Here is a 23,193-nt window from a genome sequence, read left to right as displayed (position 1 = left end):
CCGGGAAGTTTTCGGCGACTTGGGTACCATCTTCGACACTGGGACAAATCCAGGGATGGAGTCCAGGGTTTCCCGCGGCTTCGGCGCTTCCTAAGCTGGCGTGACTGCCGACTTCTGGGCACTACCCAGGCCTCAGGCGCCCTGTCTGTAGTGGTGAATCGAGCCTTCCTCATGGCAGTCCAGGCTCCCAAGCCCCGAGTCCTGGTGATCGGGGACAAACCCTTCCTTGAACATTCTTCACTACGAGCCACTGCTGATGTGTACTGCCTGGAGGAGCATTTCCATAGCGCCCGCAGAAATACCATAAAGCTCACCTAAGGAAATAACCATGGATTATCACGCCTAGGTGTCAGTGTTTGGAATCGACTGGGCTTTTTAAATTTATGTTAGTAGGCAATTTAAAACAGTTACTTATTTGAAATCAGAAGCGCAATGGGCACAACTTCAGGTACGTGCTCCATCACCACGTTTTGTGGATTTTTCTTTTTAAACATCAGTTGTGTTCTCTACAACTCTCCGCCTTCAGGGTCATCCTTTCCAGGAACAATAGCTTCCCAATTCGGCTTTCTGCATCTATTTTTCATACAGCACCATTGTAGTCTTCAAATACAAATATGATCACGGCAATCTTCTGCCGAAAAGTTTTTGGTGGCTTTCCCTTGCTCTTAGAATAAAAATACGCTCCCGATTGTCCAAGTTTTCAGCTTCATCTCGTTCGCCCACCATACGCTGAACTCTAAACTGTAGTGGCTTTTTTTCCTCAGGTCTTCCCACAGAGTAAGTACCAAGATTTTTCCACCCTACCCTCATCCCTGCTCATTCCGACACACTTTTTGCCTGTTTGACACCTAATTATTTGTCAGATTTCAGGAATCGTTTTCTTCGGGGAACCATTTCTTGACCCCCTTACTGGATGGAACAAGCCTCCCTGTTAAACAGTGTTGGTGGCCCAGAAACATACCCCAAATAATGGCGTTTTGACATCTGAACTGAAGAAGCCTCAAGGTCCCACTCCCCTAAATCCCCCACGCCATCTCTGCCAAAGCAAAGGATAAAGTTTAGACACAAGGAACATAATTGTTTTTGTTGCCTCCCTGTAAGACCAAGAATGTAGTAATCACACCTGAGCAGACCCTTTCACAAGATGTTGTACAAATTAACGTGTTCCTGATACATTCATTCTCCCTTGTAATCCCTCAACAGAATTCCTCTTCTCCCTACCATAACCTGTGTCGCTGGGATTGTATCCACAAGCTTCTGAAGCCCTCTGAGAGGTGGGTAATCACGCTGTGATTCTTCCTGTTATACACGTTAAGTAAATTTGTATGTTTTTTCTATTAATTTGCCTCATGTCAGTGATTTTCAGCCAAACCTCAGAGGGCCAAGGAGAAAGGTCCTCTTGGCGCTTACAGTAGTATCTGCTGGTAGTTTCATGTAGTTCTTGGTAGAACTTATCGGTTCAACTTGTTCTTTCACTATGTGTGTATTTACAGCTAAGCAAGTTTACTATATATATATACACACACACATATACACATATATATGTATATACATATATTATGTATATATATATGCACAGTCATGGTTCTGATCAGTTGGCCTAAGAGTACACCCTATGTGGGGCTTCACGTACTGCTACACTCACAGGCAGAATTGGGGGTTGTTTTTCTGGCCAGAGTGATTGATCCTGATTACAAGGGGACAAATGGGTTTCTTCTACATAAAGGAGAATTTTATCAAGAACCCAGGAGATTCACTGAGACCTTTTTTAGTACTTCCTTGTCTAATGTTCTGCTGTTGGAAAACTCTGGGAACCCAACAAAGACAAGGAAGGAAGGAAGGTTTGGGCTATCCTTCTAGGTAAAGAATCTAGTCTAGCGACGTCCTGACAAAGGCTAAGGGTAACTTGAAAAGGTGCTAGGAGAACAGAGTTATGCAATATTAGCTACCTAATTTGCAGATTACATATATATGTATATACATATATATATATATTACTGCTCTTTAGCTGACACCTTGATTTCAATAATAGTCCTTTTCTTTTCTTTTTTCTTTGAGATGAGGTCTTGCTCCATTACCCAGGCTGGAGTGCAGTGGCACAATCATAGCTCACTACAGACTCAAACTCCTGGACTCAAGCAGTCCTTCTGCCTCAGCCTCACAGTAGGTAGGACTGCAGGCACACACCACCACACCCAGTTAATTTTTTCTTATTTTTTATTCTATCTATGTATCCATTTATTTATTTTTGAGACAGAGTCTTGCTCTGTTGCCCAGGCTGGAATACAGTGGTGTGATCACAGCTCACTGCAGCCTTGATCTCCCAGGCTCAAGTGATCCCCCCGCCATAGCCTCCTGAATAGCTGGGACTACAGAAGCACACCACCACGCCTGGCTAATATATACATATTTTAATTTTTAGTAGACATGAGGTCTCACTATGTTACCCAGACTTGTCTCGAAATCCTGAGCTTAAGCTATCCTCCTACCTTGCAAGTTTATAGTTTTTTTAAAATGTATTTTATCTCCTTGATTGAAAACTTCATGAAAGCACACTTTGTGTATTTTTGCCAGCATCTGGAAGATGTAAACCTATCACACAGCAGATGTTCAGTAAATGTCGAGTGTTGAGACAAAACTTGCTTAATTTTTCAAGCAAGGTTTGGAAAATTACCTCTTAATTTGTATTATAAAGTAGTCAAAACCCCTTTACTAACTAGATCTAGAAGAAAGTTTATGATGAGAGTAGATTATTAGTAGTGCTTGATGTTCCAGGAGTTATATACAATTTTAATAGGCTTAAATAGACCAAACTAACTCCCCACATTTCAATTAGAATGAGAATCAATAGGATCTAATCTTACCTTTTAATGTAAAACAATTTAATTATGCTCATTAGACACACTTGCCTGAATTGTATCTTAATTTTAACTAAGTATAATGAAAACCAGAGAGATCAAGATTCCTGAATTTGCTGGATGCAGAAAATGATAGGCTAACAATTATATTTAACTGCTATATAACATTGTTTCTAGCAGCTTCTCTTAATTCTTTGTTCTCTTTCAACTTTAAAAGCAGTCCTCATTTAAGGATGGCAAAAAGAAAAAGCAGAAGGCATTTCTTTTTTTAAAATATATTTTTATTATACTTTAAGTTCTAGGGTACATGTGCACAACGTGCAGGTTTGTTACATATGTATACATGTGCCATGTTGGTGTGCTGCACCCATTAACTCGTCATTTACATTAGGTATATCTCCTAATGCTATCCCTCCCCGCTCCCCCAACCCCACAACAGGCCCTGGTGTGTGATGTTCCCCTTCCAGTGTCCAAGTGTTCTCATTGTTCAATTCCCACCTATGAGTGAGAACATGCGGTGTCTGGTTTTTTGTCCTTGCAATAGTTTGCTGGGAATGATGGTTTCCAGCTTCATCCATGTCCCTACAAAGGACATGAACTCATCATTTTTGATGGCTGCATAGTATTCCATGGTGTATATGTGCCACATTTTCTTAATCCAGTCTATCATGGTTGGACATTTGGGTTGGTTCCAAGTCTTTGCTATTGTGAATAGTGCCGCAGTAAACACATGTGTGCATGTGTCTTTATAGCAGCATGATTTATAATCCTTTGGGTATATACCCAGTAATGGGATGGCTGGGTCGAATGGTATTTCTAGTTCTAGATCCCTGAGGAATCGCCACACTGACTTCCACAATGGTTGAACTAGTTTACAGTCCCACCAACAGTATAAAAGTGTTCCTATTTCTCCACATCCTCTCCAGCACCTGATGTTTGACAAACCTGACAAAAACAAGAAATAGGGAAAGGATTTCCTATTTAACAAATGGTGCTGGGAAAACTGGCTAGCCGTATGTAGAAAGCTGAAACTGGATCCCTTCCTTACACCTTATACAAAAATTAATTCGAGATGAATTAAAGACTTAAATGTTAGACCTAAAACCATAAAAACCCTAGAAGAAAACCTAGGCAATACCATTCAGGACATAGGCATGGGCAAGGACTTCATGTCTAAAACACTAGAAGCAATGGCAACAAAAGCCAAAATTGACAAATGGGATCTAATTAAACTAAAGAGCTTCTGCACAGCAAAAGAAACTACCATCAGAGTGAAAAGGCAACCTACAGAATGGGAGAAAATTTTTGCAATCTACTCATCTGACAAAGGGCTAATATCCAGAATCTACAAATAACTCAAACAAATTTACAAGAAAAAACCCCATCAACAAATGGGCGAAGGATATGAACAGACACTTCTTAAAAGAAGACATTTTTGCAGCCAACAGGCACATGAAAAAATGCTCATCATCACTGGCCATCAGAGAAATGCAAATCAAAACCACAATGAGATACCATCTCACACCAGTTAGAAGGGTGATCATTAAAAAGTCAGGAAACAACAGGTGCAGAAGGCATTTCTAACAGGTTGACTGTGGTGCAGGAACATAGGGGAAGAATGTAATGAGTTGCTAGTGTGGGAACCTCACAGAGTTATCCCTGTGGCACAGTGCCCTCTGGTGTTAGGAAGGTGTTCTTTCACTATGTGTGTATTTAGAGCTAAGCAAAGATCACGGGAGCGTCCAACACATCTCAGACCTAAAGCACAAAACACTGTTATACAACTTTCGTGTATTTGCCAACAAAAAAACTTCTGATTTACTCCCAGTGTTATAATTTATGCCCACTGTATTAGCCCGTTGTTTGCTATGAAGAAATACCTAAGACTGGGTAATTTATAAAGGAAAGAGGCTGAATTGACTCACAGTTCTGCATGGCTGGGGAAGCATCAGGAAATTTACAATCATGGCAGAAGGTACCTCTTCACAGAGCAGCAGGAGAGAGAATGAGTGCCAGCAGGGGAAATGTCAGACACTTATAAAACCATCAGATCTCATGAGACTCACTCGTTATCACGAGAACGGCATGGGGGAAACTGCCCCATGATCCAGTTACCTCCACCTGGTCCCACCCTTGACAAATGGGGAATATGGTGATTACAATTCAAGATGAGATTTTGGGTGGGGACACAGCCAAACCGTATCACCAACTACCCTACATGCTGTAAAAAATTTTTACATTATTTTATTATTTTTATTTTTATTTTTTTTGTAGAGACAGGGTCTTGCTTTGTTGCCCAGCTAGTCTCAAACTCCTGGCCTCAAATGATCCTCTCATCTTGGCCTCTCATGCTGGTATTATAGGCGTGAACCACCACACTGGCCTCCTACATACTTTTTAGGAAAGTGGCTGTCAATAGCTCTGCCTTAAGAGGTGAAGCAAAATTATGTGATATGCTACAAATAATGTTACAAATAATAGAAGTTTTTACATAACCATCTCTCTATGGGTTTGGGGCAAAAGAGTCTTCTTCATTATCAATCCTTAATTACTCATTTGAATAATTTTTGCTTCTGGTTCCTACAACCTTGGGCTGGATGATTTTGAAGAAACTAGTCCCTGAGGGAAGAATGCTTCTATCAGGGGCACAGTCATGGTTCTGATCATTTGGCCTAAGAGTACACCCTATGTGGGGCTTCACGTACTGCTACACTCACAGGCAGAATTGGGGGTTGTTTTTCTGGCCAGAGTGATTGATCCTGATTACAAGGGGACAAATGGGTTTCTTCTACATAAAGGAGAATTTTGTCAAGAACCCAGGAGGTTCGCTGAGACCTTTCTTTAGTACTTCCTTGTCTAATGTTCTGCTGTTGGAAAACTCTGGGAACCCAACAAAGACAAGGAAGGAAGGAAGGTTTGGGCTATCCTTCTAGGTAAAGAACCCAGTCTAGTGAGGTCTTGACAAAGGCTAAGGGTAACTTGAATAGGTGCTAGAAGAACAGAGTTATACAATATTAGCTACATGATTTGCAGAACCCAATGCAAAATAAAAATGTAGGGTTCCTTGTTAATTTCAATCTATTTAATAGGCACAGCAGAGCGGCAACTAAGTGTAGAGCACTTCTAAGTATTGAGCCCTGTGTGACTGCTCAGGTTGTACATCCATGGAGCTGGTGCTATGATTGCTAAATTAACCCTCATGACCAGAAAGAAGTATGGCCTGTAGAAGTTATGTTTTTTGTCACTTTTTTCCATTCCCCCAACTTTTCCTTATATATATATCATATATAAAGAATACTAGGAATGGCTAACTTTAGTTCTCATGAGGGAATATGATCGAATCAAGATCACTCCATGATGATACACATTCTGAAGGGACTTCATGTGTCCCTTGTGTTGGAGGCACACACTCTTCATGTAGATGAAAAGCTATAGAGGATGTTGAAGGGGAAAAGGTGTGGCCTGTACCAATGGACTCCTGGGCCGTTGGCCTCCAGTTGCTTCCAGCCATTGAGACCCTCAGCAGGAGTTGGGAGGGAAGAAAACAAAATCAGGACATGTATACCCCTGGCCCTTCCCTGGGAGGAGGTTGCCTTGGGCTGTTGATGTTTCACAACCAAAGGTCACTGCTGATCTCATAGCAATTACTACAGAACACTTCCCTTCTAGGTTCCAGCAAACGCTGGCTACCCTCACCCTGCCTGGCCTAGATGTGGTTACAGATTTCCCACAATTACTATTTGTAGGATCCTGACTCCCTATACTTCTCATCTCTTTTAAATAAACCCTCTTTAAATTACTCTAACTCGAGTGTGCCCTCTGTTCTGTGTTGGAGCCCTGTGTGATATAATCATGTTCCTCAGCTATAAAATGGTGATAGAAGTAATAAACCTGATTCCAGAACTTGCTGGGAGGATAAAATGAAAGTACATGTATACAAAGTACTTTGCAAATTCTAAGGGGCTATAAAAGTTAATTATGTTTGGGGAAATGAATGCTGTAGCCACTTACCCTCTCTGGTTTACTCTAGATTTATTTGGAACCATTCTGAATAATATTCCTCAATTTGTTTTCATTTTTGTCATATCTCTTCTTTGCTGAGAGCTTTTGCTATGATTTAACCGTGTCCCCTAAAGTTCATGTGTTGAAAACTGAATCCCCAATGCAACTGTTGGGCCGTGGGACCTAGTAAGAGGTGATTATGTCGTGACAGCTCTGCCATCATGAATGGAGTAATGTCATTGTCTTGGGAGTGGGTTAGTTATGGTGAGAGTGGGCATACTATAAAAGTGAGTTTGGCCCCCTCTTGCTCTTTTGCTCTCTTGAGCTCTTTTGCCCTTCTACTTTCCACCATAGGATGATGCAGCAAGAAAGCTTTCACTGGGTATAGGCCCCTTGACCTTGGACTTCCCAGCCTCCAGAATTTAAGAAATAAGTTCATTCTCTTTGTAAATCGCCTAGCTATGGTATTCTGTTATAGCAATACAAAATGGACTAAGACAGATTTAAAATAGCTTTGAGAGGCCTAGCATATGAGGAATACATTCTGGATAGCTTTTAGAACCTCATCTCCAAAGGGCATGCTTTCCTCCAAAGTAAGTTGTAAATGTGTAGAATTGTGCATTTGCCTTTGGCGTCCCTCCCTTCTCATTTCTTTGCAGAGTATCTGTGCCATTCCCTGAAGGTACTTGAGGACCTCACACTTTTCTTCATCCTACCTCCCTCTATAAAAAACAGTTTCCAGGAAAGGCTGTGAGTGCATTTTTACTAAATAAATGGCTGCTAGACTTTGATATGTGGCCTTACCCAGATATCAAAAACGTTGTCTGAAGCAGGATTTTTCACGGCCTCAGCACTATTGACATTTTGGGGCTGAATAAGTATTTGTTGAGGGAAGCCACTGTTCTGTGCACTATAGGCGCTTAGCAGATCCCTGGCCTCTACCCACTGAATATAATAGCACTCTTCTCCCAGTTGTCATGACCAAAACTGCTTTCAGACATTGCCAAATGTCCCATGGGGGCAAAATTACTTACAGTTAGGAATACTGGTTTAAAAACATGAAAATTCATCTGTACAATCTTTTGGGCATCAGCAAATCAAAAATAAAAATGTATATAAGGGCAGTAACTGGAAGGTCTTTCTAAAAATACAGAACTTGAGTGCTTGCTGGTAAAGAATCACCTGGTTCTCTGAGTTGTATAGTCTGATAGTTTTTCCTCCAAACAAATCTGCACATATCCATGTTTCTGAGTACTTCCCACCCAATGATTCAATTATGGTGATGTGATTATGAATAAAAACATTTTTTCAAGTCCTGTTTCATATAGCAATATATGAGTAATTTACGTATACTAAAAAATATTCTGAATATTAGCTGAAGTTCTTCAGGGAAACAAAATCATCTATCTACTATCTATCTATCTGCCATCTATTTATCTACCTACCTACCTACCTACCTATCTGAAGAGAGAGAAAGAGGGGAGGAGGGAGAGAGAGAGACAGACACAGAGACAGAGAAAGAGACAGAGAGAGATTTCTTAGAAGGAATTGGCTCACATGATTATAGAGGCTAAGAAGTCCCAAGTTCTGCAGCTGGAAAGCTGGAGACCCAGGAGAGCCCATGGTATAAATTCCAGTCCAAAAGCCAGCAGGCTCAAGATCCAAGAAGAGCCCATTTTTCAGTCAAGTTTGAAGGCACAATGTTCCAGCCCAAGCAATCATGCAGGAGGAGTTCCCTATTACTCAGCCTTTTTGTTCTACCCATGTCTTTAATTGTTGGATGAGGCCCACCTGCATTAAGGAAGGCACTCTTCTTTACTCAGTCCAACCATTCAAATGTTCATCTCATCCAGAAAATCTCACAGATACAAGCAGAATAACGTTTAACCAAATGTCTGGGTACCCCTGGTCCAGTCAAGTTGACATGTAAATTAATCATCATATCTTCCCATTGACTTGTTGGACTATTTTAAATTATCTCTCAAGAGCTGAGTTTGAGAATGTTGATACCAATATTTCAATCTGAGACACTATGCTAGTTCAAGGATATATATAGCCAGCTGAATTTGTCAATGAGAAGCAGTTTGGAAGCTTAATAAAATTGGAGTCCTCTGCTGGTACAACCTACTTGGGAGCCAACAAGACCATGGTGCCACATTCATGTTTTCCCCTAGCCATCATAAGCCCCTATTTCTAGCAATTACATATAAGATAAACAGAAATCCAATTCATAAGATATAATAGTTACAGTAAATGCTAAACGGAGGTAGAAGAAAGGCTCCAAAATACAATGACAGTAAATGAGATGTTTACTTATTTTTCTGTTACAACTATGTAGGGACCCAAGTTCCTTTTGTCTTTTTCTCTAGTGCACTGGTTGGCAAACTTTTTCTGAAAACACTAGATAGCAAATATTTAAGGTTTGCAGCCCAACATCGTCTTTGTTGCAATTACTTAAGTTCTCTGTCATTGTGGTGCAAAGGCAGCTGTATATACTTTGTAAACAAATGGACATAGCTGTGTTCCAATAAAACTGTATTTACAAGACCAAGTGGCTGCTCTATGGGTGATAGTTTGTTAACCCTTTCTCTAGAGGGTTCTCATCTGCATGGTTGTATTTGGGTTGCTGGCACTTCTGCATTTCAATTTGCAAAAAAAAGAGTGGAATTGCTTATTCCAAGTGTTTTAAGGCTCAGACTCAGAAGTGGCACATAGTTACTTCTACTCATATCTCGCTGGTCAAAACTGAGTTGCATATCTTCTAGGGAGGCTGAGGAATCTGGTCTCTAGCTGGAGAGTCATGTACCTCACTTAATTTCTGTTATTCAGGGGATGAAAATATTTTGGTGGAAAATTAGTAACTACTGCCACATGACACCAACCACTCAGGGGGTAATTCTGCAAATTACATGATTCTCTATCTTTTTTTAAAATTTAATTTTATTTTAAGTTCTGGGATACATGTGCAGGAGTGCAGGTTTGTTACATAGGTAAACATGTGCCATGGTGGTTGCTGCACCTACCAACCCATCACTTAGGTATTAAGCCCCACGTGGATTAGCTATTTATCTTGATGTTCTCCCTCCCCACACACCCCCGACAGACCCCAGTGTGTGTTGTTCCCCTCCCTGTGTCCATGTGTTCTCATTGTTTGACTCACACCTATAAGTGAGAACATGTGGTGTTTGGTTTTCTGTCCTTGCATTATTTTGCTGAGGATAATGGCTTCCAGCTTCATCCATGTCCTTGCAGAGAACATGATCTCATTCCTTTTTATGGCTGCATAGTACTCCATGATGTATATGTACCATATTTTCTTTATCCAGTCTATCATTGATGGGCATTTGGGTTGATTCAATGTCTTTGCTATTGTGAATAGTGCTTCAGTGAACATATGCATGGATGTATCTTTATAATGGAATTATTTATATTCCTTTTGGTATATACCCGGTATGGGATTGCTGGGTCAAATGGTATTTCTGGTTCTAAGTCTCTGAGGAATTGTCACACTGTCTTCCACAATGGTTGAACTAATTTACATTCCCACCAACACTGTAAAAGCATTCCTATTTCTCTACAGCCTCATCAGCATGTTATTTCTGGACTTTTTAATAATTGCCATTCTGACTGGTGTGAGATGATATCTCATTGTGGTTTTGATTTACATTTCTTTAATGGTCAGTGATGTTGGGATTTTTTTTTTCCTGTTTGTTGGCCACATAAATGTCATGTTTGTTGGCCACAAGAATGAGAAGTGTCTGTTCATGTCTTTTGCCCAATTTTAATGGGTTGTGGGTTTTTGTTTTGTTTTGTTTTGTTTTTGAGACAGAGTCTTGCTCTGTCACCCAGGCTGGAGTGCAATGGCACGATCTCCGCTCACTGCAAGCTCTGCCTCCCAGGTTCATCCCATTCTCCTGCCTCAGCCTACCGGGTAGCTGGACTACAGGCTCCCGCCACAATGCCCTTCTAATTTTTGTATTTTTAGTAGAGACGGGGTTTCACTATGTTAGCCAGGATGGTCTCAATCTCCTGACCTTGTGATCAACCTGCCTCGGCCTCCCAAAGTGCTGGGTTTACAGGCATGAGCCACCACGCCTGGCCTTTTAATGTTTTGTTTTTTTTGTAAATTTCTTTAAGTTCCTTAATCCTAAGCAAAAAGAACAAAGCAGGAGGTATCAAGCTACCTGACTTCAAACTATACTAAAAGGCTACAATAACCAAAATAGCATGGCCCTGGTACAAAAACAGACACATAGACCAACAGAACAGAATAGAGAGCTCAGAAATAAGACCACACATCTACAACCATCTGATCTTCGACAAACCTGACAAAAACAAGCAATGGGGAAAGAATTCTCTGTTTAATAAATGATGCTGGAAAAACTGGCTAGCCATATTTAGAAAACAGAAAACAGACCCCTTCCTTACACCTATACAAAAGTTAACTCAAGATGGATTAAAGACTTAAATGTAAAACCCAAAACTATAAAAACCCTAGAAGAAAATCTAGGCAATAGCATTCAGGACATAGGCACAGGCAAAGATTTCATGACAAAAACATCAAAAGAAATTGCAACAAAAGCAAAGATTCTCTCTCTTACTGCAAATTTTCTTTAGATAGGAGTTTTTTTTCCTTAGGAAATAACTCTCATAAACTGTTTTCTCAGAATGTAATGCATAATCTGGATAGTATATGCAACTTAGACCTTATATTCCTCAAGAATATATCTACTAATGCCTACTTTGTTTTAAGCTGTTCTGTGATTTTTGCCTTTAGAGAGTTTATAGTATACTTGAAGAAATAGAATATCTCAACATAAAGTTTAGCAATACAGGGGATGATGCCAAGATAGAGGACTAGAAGGAGCTCATATGCACCATTCTCACAAAAAGGAGACAAAAGGGCTAGTGAACACTGACCCTGCAGGTCAATCATCTGAGAAACCATGCTGGGATCCATCAAGGCAGCAGGAGAACACAGGGAGCAGAGAGGAGCAAAGGTGGGCACCAGCATGTGTGGGCTCAGCATGGAGTCAGGAGAACCTCTCCAACATGGCAAAGGGTGAGAGAGAGCCCCCAGGTGGATTCATGCTTTCCACAGGGACCTGTGCAAGACTGGGAATAGGACAATCCCCTCGGCTTTCCCATGACCCCTCCCCCTGCACTATGCTTCTAGACGGAGACAGAGAGCTGCACAGATGTGGGAGCAACTCTTGAATTCAAGGGGACCTCTACAAACCTTGGGCTATGAAGCAGACTAGCACCAGCACATCAGCCCCAATAGAGGCCACAGTTGTGGTGCCTAGGAGCAGTAAGATTGCTCCACCCCCTCTTGCTGGATGTGGCTCCGAGCTTCCAGTCCAGCAGTCTCACTTCCCCCTAAATTCAGCCAGCCACTCCACCCACCCCCACCACCCCAGTGCTAGCCAGGTGCGCAATGCTTGCTAGAGCTTCTAGCCCAGTGGTCCTGCTTCTGTGTGAACTCAGCCAGAGAGCGCACTCTCCTGTTGTCCTGGGAAACACCCAGACAGCAGGGTGCAGGATCCCATACACTTCTGATACTGATAGCCAGGTGGGCAACACCTGCTAGAGCTTTTGGCCCAGTGATCCTGCTTCTGTGGAAACTCAGGTAGTGGGTGCAGCCTCCAATTGTTCCAGGAAGCATCTGGACAGCAAGGTAGTCATTCTCACCCGCTCCCACTACTGGTAGCCAGGTGAGCCACACCTGCTAGAGCATCTGGCCCAGTGGTTCTACTTCTGCCTGAATTTACCAAACAGTTCAGCCTCCTGTTGCCCTGAAAACACCCTACAGCAGGGCTGGCAACTCCATCCATCCTCCCCTCCCATAGCCAGACAGGCCACACCCATTAGAGTTTCCAACCCAGAGGTTCTGCTTGTGCCTGAACTCTGCAGACAGGCACAACCCATGTTTTTCCAGGAAGCACCCAGAGAGCAGATTAGGGCTGACCTGGCAAAGATACAGCTTATCTACCAACTGCAGCCCCTACCAAAGGGAGCCCAGTGGACCAGAATACTCAACAAAAGAAATGTGGGCATGGAAATAGTAATCGGAGGAGGCTTCTCTAAGACCCAGTAGTGAACAAGAACTGAATCCAGGCAACTGAACTCACCTTACATCATACAAAATCAAATTTCCAAGGGCATCAAAGAACAACAACAACAAAAATGAATAAATAAATAAAAGAAAAAAGAAAAAAAAACAAAGGACAGCAGCTTCAAAGACTGAAGGAACATCAGCCCATACAATAAGAAAGAGCCAGCACAAGAACTCTGGCAACTCAAAAGGCCAGAGTGCCTTCTTTCTTTCAAGTAATCACACTAGTTCCCCAGCAAGGGTTCTTAACCAGGCTGAAATGGCTGAAATGATAGAAATAGAATTCAGAATATACATAGGAATAAAGATCATTGAGATTCAGGAGAACATTGAAACTCAATCCAAGGAAGCTAAGAATCACAATTAAAAAAATACCGGAACTGATAGACAAAATAGCCATTATATAAAAGAACCAAACTGATCTGATAGAGCTGAAAAACACACTACAAGAATTGCATAATGCAATTGCAAGTATTAACAACAGAATAGACCAAGGTGAGGAAAAATATCTCAGAGCTTGAAGACTGGTTCCCTGAAATAACTGTCAGAGAAAAATAAGAAAAAACAATAAAGGGGAATGAATAAAACCTCCAAGAAATATGGGATTGTGTAAAGAGACCCAGTATATGACTCATGGTGTGCCTGAGGAAGAGGGAGAGAAACCAAGCAACTTGGAAAATATATTCTAGGATATTGTCCATTAAATCTCCTCCAACCTTGCTAGAGAGGCCAACATGCAAATCTGGGAAATACAGAGAACCCTTGTGAGATATTACCCCAGAAGATCATCCTAAGACACATAATTATCAGTTTCTTCAAGGTCAAAACGAAAGGAAAAATGTTAAAGGCAGCAAGAAATAAGGGTAGGTTACCTACAAAGGGAACCACCAGGCTGACAGTTGACCTTTCAGCAGAAACTCTACAAGCCAGAAAAGACTGGGGGCCTATATTAAATATTCTTAAAGGAAAAGATTTCTAGCCAACAATTTCATATCCCACCAAACTAAGTGAAGGAGAAATAAGATCCTTTTTAGACAAGCAAATGCTAAGGGAATTCATTACTATCAGACCTGCCCTACAAGAGGTCCTGAAAGGAGCACTAAGTATGGAAAGAAAAGACCATCACCAGCCACTAAAAAAAACACACTTAGATACACAGACCAGTGATAGCAACGTTTACAGTATGCATGATGACCAGCTAACGACACGATGACAGGATCAAATCCACACATACTAATATTAACCTTCAATGTAAACAGGCTTAATGCCCCAATTACAAGGCACAAAGTACACTATAGGGCTACAGTAACCAAAACAACATGGTACTGATACAAAAACAGACACATAAACCAATGGACAGAATAGAGAGCTGAGAAATAATGCCACACACCTATAATCATCTGATTTTTGACAAAGCTGACAGAAATAAACAAAGGGGAAAGGACTCTTCATTAAATAAATGGTGTTGGGATAACTGGTTAGTCATATGCAGAAGACTAAGACTGGACTCCTACCTTATAACACATATAAAAATTGACTCAAGGTAGATTAAATACTTAAATGTAAAACCTAAAAGTATAAAATCCTTGGAAGATAACTTAGGAAATACTATTCTGGACATAGGACTTGTCAAAGATTTCATGACAAAGATGCCAAAAACAATTGCAACAAAAACAAAAAAAAATTGACAAATGGGATCTAATTAAACTAAAGGGATTCTGCACAGCAAAATAAACTTATCAACAGAGTAAACAGGCAACTTACAGAATTGGAGAAAATACTTGCAAACTATGCATCTGACAAGAGTTTAATGTCCAGAATCAATAAGGAACTTAAACAAATTTGCAAGCAAAAAACCAACAACCCCATTAAAAAGTGGGCAAAAGACATGAACACTTTTCCAAAGAAGAGATATATGCAATCAATAAGCATATGAAAAAATGCTCAACGTCACTAATAATTAGAGGAATGTAAGTCAAAACCACAATGAGACACCATCTCATACCAGTAAGAATGGCTAATATTAAAAAAATAAAAAAACAACAGATGCTGGCAAGGTTGTGGATAAAAGGGAATGCTTATACACTGCTGGTGGGAATATAAATTAGTTCATCCATTGTGGAAAGCAGTGTGGTGATTTCTCAAAGCTCTTAAAACAGAAATACCATTCGACCCAGGAATTCCATTATTGGGTATATACCCAAAGGAATATAAATCATTCTACCATAAACACACATGCATGGTATGTTCATTGCAGCACTATCCACAATAGCAAAGACAGAATCAACCTAAATGCCCATCAACAGTAGATTAGATAAAGAAAATGTGGTACCTATACACCATGGAGTACTATGCAGTCACAAAAAAGAATGAGATCACATCTTTTGTGACAACATGGATGGAGCTGGAGGCAATTATCCTAAGCAAACTAATACAGGAACAGAAAAATGAATACTCATGTTCTCACTTATAAATGGGGCCTAAACAATGAGAACACATGGATCCACTAAGAGAGGAGCAACAGACACTGGGGCCTACTTGAGGGTAGAGGGTAAGAGGAGGGAGAGGATCAGAAAAGTACCCATCAGGTACTATGCTTATTACTCAGGTGACAATATTACCTGTGTACTAAACCCCCAAAACACACAGTTTACCTATATAATGAACCTGCACGTGTACCCCTGAACCTAAAATTAAAGATAAAAAAAGGATTGGAACAAGATTCGTAATACATTTTCAATAATTGAATCAGATGCTGCAATATAAGCATTAAGAGAAGGAGGAAGAGATAATTGATATATCTAGGACATGGTTTCCTATTTTCAAGCTGAGTTGATAAAACTGCCTTGTTTTGCATGGAAACAGTTGGGAACTGAAAGACTTGTCCTCAAAAAATTGCTTTTTTGAGTCATATATTTTAATTATTATTTTTTTTTGGAGACAAGAGTCTTGCTCTGTAACCCAGGCTGGAGTGCAGTGGCATGATCTCAGCTCACTGCAACCTCCACCTCCTAGGTAAGCACTTCTCCTTCCTCAGCCTTCCAAGTAGCTGGGATTACAGGCACGTGACACCGTGCCTGGCTAATCTTTTTTTCTTTTTTTTTTTCTAAGTAGACATGGAGTTTCACCATATTGGTCAGGCTGGTCTCGAACTCCTGACCTCAAGTATCCACCTACTTTGGCCTCCCAAAGTGCTGGGATTACAGGCATGAGCCACTGCACGCAGCCTTTGAGTGATATATTTTAATATTATCAGCACTTGATTTCAAGAGACAGAAACCCACTCAAGCAAGTTTAAACAAACAAAAAATGGCGTGGCCAGATTCAGAGGCTTTAATGATGAATCCAGTCTCTATCTCTGCTTCCCTTCACATGCTAGCTTCAATTTTACGAAAGCTATTTCCGTGTGCCAGGAAAAAAGGGCCACTAATTTTTCTATTTTATCTTTACATCTTTATAGCTCAAGATCCCAGAGGAAGAGGAGCCATCTTTCCCAGTGGCTTTAGCAGAAAAGTCCCTGAGCCAGTCACTGTGCCCACTGGAAGACAAATGGAGACTCGCCAAGCTTTGGTCATGAACTCACTGGGACTGCAGGAGACTGGGTCAGCCCCACCAAAATAATGCAGAAGGGAAATACGTGGTTTTTCAAAGGAAAGGTGGGAAAACCCAGTCCAATAAATGTGTTTTTCTTTTGGTCACACAAATCATATGCAATATGTGCTCATTTTATAAAATTACACACTCCCCACTACATTTTAAAAAGGATGTATTGACAATGTACTATTAATTCTTGCTTTATAGCGATGATAGATAGATGATAGATAATAGATTAGATAGATGATATAGATTAGATAGATGATAGATAGATAGATAGATGATAGATAGATAGATAGATAGATAGATAGATAGATAGATAGATAGATTAGGGCATCAGTGATAGGGTCAGTATAGGCTGGGGTGCTGAAGCTACAAAGATGAGTGAGGCCTGGGGTTTCTAACCTCATGTAACTTAAATAAATAAATAAGTAAACAAACATTACAAAACAGTGTAATTATCACTAACAGGTTTGATATTAGAAAATAATTTTGTACAAAGGAATACAATTTTTTAAAGTATTATTTCTTTCCTTGTTTGGCTTTTGAGGTTACAAATGTAATGACAAACATGCTTGATTGGGAGTCAGTAGGCTTTGGGCAACCTCTGCCTCTGTGACCTTAAGCATGGACAAAAATTACCACTTTGGTTCTCAGTTTTCACTAGTGGAAAATGAGAAGGTTGAAGTATATGATCCCCTAGATTCCTCTAAGTTAAAAAATTCTAAATATTTGCATGCATGAGATTATAGTAATCAATGGTGACTTCGTTGGAATTCTTGATAGGTCAGGATGTATATAAACTGAAAAGCCACTAGATGTCATGCTTGTCACAGATTTTTGCTATTCAAACTTTTTTTTTTTTTGTAAATATGAAGATCTGGGAGTTGAGCAGGACCTTAAAAACTGTATTTGTTCAATCATGTCTGTTAATTAAAAAAAAAGACTATTTGGACTAGATAGACCAAATTACTTAGCTAAATTCACACAGCTAGCTAGCATTAATACCAGACCTCCTGATTTCTATTCCAGTGGAGCCGTCTCTCTTTAAAATGAATGATGTTTGAAATGATGTTTTTACATCAGCTATCAACTTTGGTAATGATAAGTTTTTCTTTTTCTTCTTGAACTATCACTCAAAGTAATTTGGGGAACCAATTGTTCAAAAATTCTATGATTCAATATAATATCAATAACAATAGATAAAAAGTAGTTATTACTCATACATTACTAGACTGCCTTGAAACACTGTTTGAAGATAATTTACAGGATGACGTAAGAAATTGGGTAGATGTGAATAAATGTGGAAATTAAAGTTCACACACACCTAGCTTATCTGAATTTCGGACTTTGAGAATTTTCAGGTTTTCTTTTCTTAAGATGGTTCTGGATGGAAAATAAGTTTTTTAAAACAGGTTTCTTTGACAAGTGAAATAACTTTTAGGTTTCTGAACCAAACTAATTAACATTAATTTTTATGTAATCCCTTGAACTTTATCTAACATGCAGTTCTTAATAATTGTGGTTCTCTAGTTTATGATTCCCAATACTTAGTTGTGCAAGAGGATTTGAGAGAGAAACAGGGCTGTAAGAGGCAGAATTGCAGCAGATAGCCTGATAAGAGGAGAGGGGAGGATTGCTAGACTCAAAGAAACAAAACTATCTTACATCATTACAAAATAATAGATGTTTCTAATTACAATCTTGTGTCTTCGAGAACAGGTTAAATTATATTGACAGTCCTTTGTGTCATATAAGCTTTTTGAGAAGGATTTTCTACAAAATGGTCAAAATGAAGCCTTGGTGTCCAAAAGCAGTTAAATATTGCTTATATAGGGAAGTCATTTATGTAATTCTTATAACTGTGAAGTTACAATAAATCCTTTTTCCAGAGTGAGTGTAAGGTTGGATTATGGATATAAATAGTGAGCCTGTTAATACTGGCTCTGTTGCCTCAGTAAACTGAGAAGAATACTACTACCGCACAGAGGTGCTGTGGGATATTTGAAGGAGTTGTGGAAAATGGAAAGTTCTATATAGTTGTAAGCTATCAAGATGATGACAGTTAAAAAACGTGAATGGACACATTCTCCCAAGAAGAGCTCTCCCTGTGGAGATGAGCAATGGAAACTGGAAGAGCTCAATATTAAAGAGCTAGAAGAACATATGGGAAGCCCAGAGGTTAACTTCTCTGTGGATGATGAAGTAGCTGGACTGATCTACTTTCCGAAAGTTAAGAAGTGATCAGAGAGATTCTTCCAGGGATGAGAAAATGGGACCACTCTCTGAATCAATACTGAGATGTGATGTGTCATGAATGCAGGTAAAACCATGGCTGTCCAAATAGGATGGAGCTTTGCTGCCGTAAGAGACCAGCTCTTGCATTCGCTCTCCCCATCTTTGTTCTGCTTTCCCTGCTCACTTCCAAAATGAAGGAAAGCCAGGACCTGTGTAATATCTTTCTTGAGCTATTTTCAGTTGTATTTTATATCTATTCCTGGGTTAGAAAATTGAGGCCTTCTGCTGTTTTTCCTGTTTTCTGTGGTCAGGCTTCAGTATTTTTCTACCTCTTTTTAAATCCTCTTGATGAACTTATACTTAAAAAACAAAAGTTGCATGTTGCAGGAATATTCCAGTTGGTTTCAGAGAGGGAGTAAGACAAGTTGGATATCACGTGCCCATATCTCTCATGTGTGTGCTAACTGGATTTCCACATTCCCTCAAATCACCTCAAGTTTTGCAAAATTGTTATGTTAGAATCAACAATTAGAAAATATGCTTTATTTCAGTGTGGCAATGTTATATTCTCTTGTCTATTACTGAAACAAATTATTTCCCACATATTTTGATAACATTATAGTGGCGCTAGTCAGGTTGTTGTAAGGTGGCATCAGCATTCCCATGATAAACTTTGTCAAGCTCTTGTAACTTGGCTACAAAACTCTACCTCGAGTTTGAGACTTGCCTTAATCCCAGAGCCATCTAGGAAAGAAAATACATTTATCTTCAATTGGATAAAATGTTAGCGATAAAATAATTAACAGTGAAAACCTCCTCCCATTGCTCCAATCTTGTTGCTATTTTTCAACAACTCCAATCCCGAAAACATCATTTTTTGAATTTAATAAATTCTCTCATTCTGTATGAATTTTCATAATTTGGAAGTTCATCTTTAGATCAGAGAAGGACATTTTATCTCTGCAAATAAACCAATTAAATATCTGGGAGAGAAAATTCTATTTTTTAAAAGTTTCTTATTTTTAACTAAGTCGTTTCCTAAGGGTTACACCATGGAAGGACAGAAAGGGCAGCCAAGAGCCCTGGAGGCACCATTTGTTCTGATGCTGTCTTTTTTCAATTTAAGAAATAAAGCCACAGAAATCCTGCTTCACTCGCCTTTTCTCTCTTGAGTTGTTATTTTTTTTCCTTTCTAAAGTTTTAGTTCAAATTCTTGTTATTTTGATAGAAAGGGAGTTCTGCTGATGAAAGTGAATAGAACATAGCTACACATCAAATTCACTTTGTAAAAATGTCTCTTTAGAGATTATCAGTAAGTGAGCCAAGGTGCTGTAGAAGTGAAATGCTTTCTGAGTTGAACTGTCTTTTTGGATAAGTTTAATTTTTAAACTGCCAATTTGTCTGCACGCCTCCATTTTTAACTTACCCACTTGATGATAACTTGGGTGACCCTGAGGCTTTTGTTAAACTTGCATTCAGAGATCAAGGCTCCAGTCAGGGACTCAGCCCCGCTGAGGATGTTTCCTACCCTCTCGGACTTCAAAGAAAACGGAGCCCAGAGAAAGATAGCACACTGGGGTTATCTGAGCCAATTTTTTAAAAATCAAGAATATCATGCAATATACCCAGGTAACACACCTGCACATGTACCCCCTGAATCTAAAATAGAAGTTGAATTAAAAAAAAAAAGTCTGGGCGCAGTGGCTCATGCCTGTAATCCCAGCACTTTGGGAGGCGGAGGCGGGTGAATCACGAAGTCAGGAGCCGGAAACCATCCTGGCTAACACGGTGAAACCCCGTCTGTACTAAAAATACAAAAAAATTAGCCGGGAGTGGTGGCGGGCGCCTGTAGTCCCAGCTACTCGGGAGGCTGAGGCAGGAGAATGGCGTGAACCCGGGGGGCGGAGCTTGCAGTGAGCCGAGATCGCGCCGCTGCACTCCAGCCTGGGCGACAGAGCGAGACTCTGTCTCAAAAAAAAAAAAAAAAAAGAATATTTTGGGGTAGGGTTCTTGGGAAGAACCAAACTACGCAGAACTTCTAATCATTTCACAACCCTAAATGGGAGTGTTTCATTTTAGTAAGTTCAACCTGAATTGAATGCCAGTCAGTTGGAAAAATAGCAGATGTGTTATGGGACCTCTAAGCTAAATGTGCTTCCTGAAAAAAATGCCCTCATTCAAGGTTCTATAAATGTAGTAAGGAATACGCAGTGGGAAGAGCAGAAGAGAAGCCCTGTCTTCACTTTGTTGGGTCATTCTTATTAAGTTGCTATACTTCTCTGAAAGTCAGCTTGTGAAAGTTTCTCTCTACGTAAAATAAGAAAAGGAAGTTATCATAATAATAGTTTTAAAAAATTGTTTAATGCAGGGACTGGCAAACGTTTTCTGGAAAGGGGCAGATAGGAAATATTTCTGGCTTTGCAGGCTGCATGGTCTCTGTCACAACTACTCAACTCTGCCGATGTAGAGTGAAAGCTGCCATAGACAATATGTGAATGAATGCATGTGGCTGTGTTCCAATAAAACTTTATTTACGAAAAGAACTGATGGCTCACAAACCAAAGTTTGGTGATTTTGGTTGCAATGTTTGCATTCTTATTATTTGACCACTTCACTGCTTTACATACACGAATATGCCTAAAGAGGTGGAAACTATTATCGTCATCAGTTTATGAATGAGGAAGCCAAAGCTCAGAGAAATTGATCTACTTGCCCAAGGATACATAGCTAGTAAATGGCAGAGCTGAGTTTGAGCATGAAGTCTACCTCCGTCAGTCTCTTACATTTTTCTTTTTTTCTCTTTTTTTAGACAGACTTGCCTTCCCACCTAAAAGCTAAAAGCTTCCATAAGGGACTTGCAACGACCCAGGAGTATTAGCCGGGTGTGGTGGTGCATGCCTGTAGTCCCAGCTACTCAGGAAACTGAGGCAAGAGAATCGCTAGAACTCGGGAGGCGGAGGTTGTGGTGAGCCGAGATCGCGCCACTGCACTCCAGCCTAGGCAACAAGAGTGAAAGTCCGTCTCAAAAATAAATAAATAAATAAATAAATAAATAAATAAATAAGGACTCAGGAGTAAATACTAGGAAATTTGATGTAAATCTTAATAACCCCAACTGGTGAGTGATATAGAACAGCATTCAGAGTAGTTTGTCACAGAACATACTTTCCAGATGATTCTTGGAATTTAGCTTGGCAATATGGATAATTTGCTTTTTCTGATGTTTGACTATACTTGTTCCACCCATAATTTAGCTTAAAGGGGGTTCCTCTTCTCTCCAAATATATTTACTAGCTTTCCCACCTTTTCCCCCTCCCTTAAAAGCAAGAATAGTACTATTAAGATGCACTACTTACTTGAACTTCTCTTTTTGAAGTGAAAAAACTCAAAGCATATATTTTTTTTTACCCTTTCAAGAGGTAAAATTGAAAAGCAGTGTTTCATAAATGGAAACAATGAGAAAACCTTCGCAAGCACCATTGAGATGATGAATTGTAATTCAACATGAAAGTCATTCCCATCCTCTTGTGTGATTTGACAGTTACTGAAGGGCTTGCATCTTTAGTTGTATGGCCTTTGTGATAATAAAAGTGTATGCATTTTTACAATAAGACTGTTAGGTTGTTACTCAGACAGAACAGTTCATGTGATGAGACTTAGCAGTATACTGAGATTCCAAGTTGGTTTATCTCCATCAGGGAGAGGAGAGCTCCCTGATACCTCGTGTTTTCTATCTGGCTCCCAGGGCAAGCTAAGACTGAATGGAAAAATAATGGAGTATCGACTGACAAACATTTTCTGGGAAGGGGCAGATAGCAAATATTTTTGACTTTGCATGCTACACGGTCTCCATCACAAATACTCAACTCTGCTGACGTAGCATGAAAGCTGCCGTAGACAATATGTAAATGGTGGATGTGGCTGTGCTCCAATAAAACTTTACCAAAAACCTGATGGCTCACAATCCAAAGTTTGGCAACTTTGGTTGGAATGTGTGCATTCTTATTATGTGACAGATACCATTTAGCAGCTTTATATACATTAGTATGCCTAATGTCTGTAAAACGTAAATGTAAAATATAAAACTCCCACATTTTCAGTGCAGTAGAACCAACTATCACACTTTTCTATAGGCTGGCTGTGGTTTATGATGTTCTTCTCAACTCTTCTCTTAGATTTCCAAGAAGATCTTAGCACAGAAAGGGAACAGGGGCTCCAGAGAAAGTCTTGTAGTGCAGCAAATATTCCCAGTGAACCTGACCTAAGCAGTGTGAACTTTCTCAATTCAAAGGTTACCTCTTAATCAATCAGATCTGGAAGGACGCAAAACAGTCCCCAAGATTTGAGCTTCCAGAACAAAACCATCCACTCATGTATGTGCAGTGC

General features: G+C 39.9%; 1 long non-coding RNA gene across 1 annotated transcript; it reads left to right on the top strand.

Annotated features, from left to right (window-relative positions):
* The first annotated feature begins 11 nt into the window (after positions 1 to 11).
* Positions 12 to 16,752, top strand: LOC115835378. The gene is made up of 3 exons (XR_004030344.1): positions 12 to 777; positions 864 to 1,274; positions 16,436 to 16,752. It is a non-coding gene; the product is annotated as an uncharacterized LOC115835378 (long non-coding RNA).
* The last annotated feature ends 6,441 nt before the right edge of the window (positions 16,753 to 23,193 follow it).

This window comes from Nomascus leucogenys, chromosome 6 (genome assembly GCF_006542625.1).
Source record: "Nomascus leucogenys isolate Asia chromosome 6, Asia_NLE_v1, whole genome shotgun sequence".
NCBI classification, from domain to species: Eukaryota; Metazoa; Chordata; class Mammalia; order Primates; family Hylobatidae; genus Nomascus; species Nomascus leucogenys.
This window is presented reverse-complemented; position numbering and strand designations above follow the sequence as displayed.